The sequence below is a fragment of the Haematobia irritans genome, chromosome 2 (genome assembly GCF_050003625.1).
Source record: "Haematobia irritans isolate KBUSLIRL chromosome 2, ASM5000362v1, whole genome shotgun sequence".
Taxonomy (NCBI): Eukaryota; Metazoa; Arthropoda; class Insecta; order Diptera; family Muscidae; genus Haematobia; species Haematobia irritans.
The window spans coordinates 77,707,641-77,711,476 of record NC_134398.1 but is presented as its reverse complement, the minus strand read 5'-3'; the positions used below and the strand labels follow the sequence as shown (position 1 = coordinate 77,711,476).

The 3,836-nt window shown below is 32.8% G+C and overlaps 1 long non-coding RNA gene across 2 annotated transcripts; it reads left to right on the top strand.

Annotated features, from left to right (window-relative positions):
- Nucleotides 1–1,260: 1,260 nt before the first annotated feature.
- On the top strand, nucleotides 1,261–2,340 carry LOC142223047 (uncharacterized). 2 transcript variants are annotated; one of them, XR_012718518.1, is made up of 3 exons: nucleotides 1,261–1,350; nucleotides 1,410–1,495; nucleotides 1,941–2,340. It is a non-coding gene; the product is annotated as an uncharacterized LOC142223047 (long non-coding RNA). The 2 variants fall into 2 exon arrangements; XR_012718517.1 differs by having other exon boundaries at nucleotides 1,410–1,499.
- Nucleotides 2,341–3,836: the final 1,496 nt, after the last annotated feature.

The following is a 3,836-nucleotide window of genomic DNA, read 5'->3' as shown; positions in this document are numbered from 1 at the left end:
TTTAATACTCACATTTAAGGTGAACTTTGCCAATTGTGAAACATTCGGGTACAGTTTAGGTTAGCTATAGTGGCAGCCCGCTATTTCAGGCCCACTTTGACTATTCAGTCCCTTATTATACAGCAGTGTTGAACTTCTCTCTTGTCACTGAGTGCCACCCGATTCCATGCAGGAAGCTCAAAGACAAGGAATCTCATTTTAATAGCCGAGCCTGAACACCATTTCCCATTGCGATGGGAAATTTAGAGTAGGTTTGAAACACTCAGAAATATCACCAACATTCTAGAGGGAGTAATCCACGTATCCACCGTTGCAAAACTTTATAGTGTTTAGTCGAAACTAGGATTGAATCCATAACCGTTTGAATGCAACACGGGCTTGAATCATTGTAGGACGGTTGCTCCCATATATCAATGTATAATAGCAATTTTCCAATCTAAAAATTATTAAAAACAAAAAAAATGTATTATTAAAGAAAAGTAATCGTGAAAAAGATGACGATTTTAGGGGCTAAACTCGAACTTAATACCAACCTTTAGCCGCTAAAAACGTAATTTTTTCACGATTACTTTTCTTTAATAATCCATTTTAAGGAATACAAACTTTGTGAACATTTGCTTTGGGCTTTTTCCCATCCAGTTATAATGAAATTTGCAACAAATATGTATAATTTCATGCATTTTTCTTACTGATTTAGTTTTCACTTTAGCGATTTTAGCGGCTAAATTCGAACTTAATACTCACCTATGTAAATGTAAATGTAATTACTAAAAAGTGTGCTTGTTCACAAATGTTATTGCATAATCAAAAAATACTAATGGCCAGTTTCTCATCCTCCGATTAATTTTAAGCGGAGGATAGACCTCCGGTTAGTAAAATTTTTGTATGGGATCAGCTGTTTTATCGACACGATAAATAATAACAAGACATTGAGAAACTGGCCCTAATTGTTTTTAACGTTTGAAGTTTTATAATGTGTACCATTTTACTATTGTCCATTTGACTGGAGAGACTTTATAATTTTATTCGGATCAGCAGAAATTTCAGCAAACTACTGACTTTTCTGCAGTATGTCTGCTGTTCCAAAATAACAAATTGTTTGCTGTTTTAGCAAAAAAAATCTGCTAAAAATTGCTGAAAAATAGCAGACAGTGTTTGCTATTAACAACAGACTTTTTTCTATGAGTGTATAACAATCACATCGCCGTAACATATGATATGTAGCCGTTGCGACCATTTGTAATTGGTCGCCTTGGTAGTTTATTTTTTCATATGGGTTATAAAGAACTATATTTTGGGATAACATGGCTGCAGAAAAAAAAATAATTCTGTGAATATAGCGAAATATTAGTAAGTATAATATTTTTTAGCAATATTAATGTTTACTAATGCGAATGTTCTTTAATTAGATGCGCAAGTGATATACCAAACCCATCCATATACCACAACAGACGACTTGTGGAATGCAAAACTTTGCATGGAGAAATGATAAGGTGTATGTATGTATGAAATGAATTAAAGAAACAAAGATTATTGCCATAATTAAGAATGTGTTTGTATTAAAACCCAATACCGTATTGGTATTATTTGGTAATACCGCACTGTTTATACATCAATACCTTTACGGTATAAATATTAATACCGCTTAGGCTTTGTGTTTAATACCATATTGGTACTTTCTTAATACCGTATGGTACTTTCAAGCTTTGTGTACCGCCTGTACCGTTTGGTATTGATATTGTACCATACGGGGTTGGCTAACTATTTCCCCGACATAATATATTTAGCATTTTGTGCCAATTTCTATCGCATTTTCTTAACATACGGAAAAGTCCGTATAAACTGATCCTTTCTAAGAAAAGAAAACTATTTTTTGAGTGCACAAAATCGAATAATAAAAAATGTGTAAGATTCCTTAAAATTCAAATATTTTTTTTCAGTATCTACTAGACTTCTTAATGCCTGATCGCCGATTTGGCTTTCAGAGTTCATAATCAAATATAGCCGCCATATAAACCGATCCCCAGATCTGCTTTTGGAGCCTCTTGGAGGAGCAAATGTCGCCCGATTGCTTTTCCGATGAAAAATTGCCGGTGTCATAAAAAACCCTTTGAAAAATTGTAAAACGAAACATTTACATTAATGACACAATGATACAAATGACAGCTGTCATGGCGATATTAGGTTGGCCCGATAAACGCGATTTTGTCATATTGTTAAAATAATAACCTCAATGCTTACCTTATACGACATGAAATAAATTAAGAATAATATTTTTAGATTTTATATTTCATATAATAAAAAAAATTAAATACAATAAAATAAAAAATAAATATTAAATATCTTTTTATTCGGCAAAAATAGGAAAAATTGTAAAATAAAAGTAATTTTAATTGATGTATACCGTACTCCCATGGACATTACATTAAACAATTGAATAATGATCAATACTCTGTTGAATTTGTCTACCATTTGAGATTTCAATTCAACTATATGATATAATTATTGAAATCTTAAACAGTTAAAAGAATAAAACGTTCAAATATATCATATAATTATTAAAATGTTAAAAAAATTAAAAAGAATATTCCCAAATGGTATACAAAAACGTAGCAGACGGCACCCTCGTGCAGGGTTTTTGCCAGCCACCTAAAACTGAAAATAGAAGTATTCAAATTCTTTAAAATCTTTTGCAGAATAAGATAGCGATATGAAATTGCTTTTTAATTTCATTTGTGATAAATTTTGGGTTTTATTTTTCTTCATAATGTTCAGTTGAATAAATTTTCAATTTTCAAAACGTTGAGTTCGATTACTTGTTTGTTAAGTGTCATAGCAACTTGTGCAAAATAACATGCCTGTCTATTTTTTGCACCAAAAAAATCAAAAGTTGCATCAAAGCAAAGATTTCGAAATTTTTCCACGCGAACGTTAATTAGATGTGGATCACAGTTTTTCGTACAAAAGCGTAATCTTCATATTAATACAATTAAAGCTCCGTTCGAGAACCCGATAATTTTTGATAATTATTACAAATTTTTACTGGAAGTCGTTCATTTACACCAAAACGCCAGCAAAAGAGAGCCGGATAGAGACTACATTTGACAGTTATGAGCAGAGAATGAAGCCGCCAAGTTGCGCTGCCGATTTCAGTCGCCGCCGACCATTTTTGGCCAGTCGACGCCGCCGCCGAATATGTCGACTCATCTCGACTCAAATTTAGCCGCCAGTTAATAACAAATATCGATTTAAATCAGAAAAATGTATTACTATTTGTCGTATTTTTTCCCAAAATTTTGAACCTTCCACCCACAATCATTCAATTTCACACTGCTATAATAACTTTGCAAAAAATTTGCTCAGAAAATTTGAATGCAATGTAAATTTGATTGTAAGATTGGTTGTACAACTAATCTAATTCCATTCCAATAACTTCCAATTGATTTTATAATGGATAATTGCCAGCCGCCGAATGCACAAATTTATATCGGCTTAGTAGTCAAGCCGCCGCCGCCGGAGGCAAAAATTTAGTATCAGTCGCCGCCGACAAAAATGGGTCGGCTTCATTCTCCGGTTATGAGATAGAGAAATTGCAAGTTTTTGCTACAGATTTTTTTCCCAGTAAAATCAGGATACACTCAAAAGGTAAAATCACTAGGACAAAAACAACAACTGTCAATGTGTTTGTTTGTAATTGCTTCTGTCACATCCAGATGATTACCGCGTAGTTGTGAAATTAATTTGTATTGTTCTTTGAATAAACACATCCTGCTCGGTTGCAGAAAATCTTGAAATATTGATCAATTGTTTAGAGAAGATGGTGATGAATTATCGAA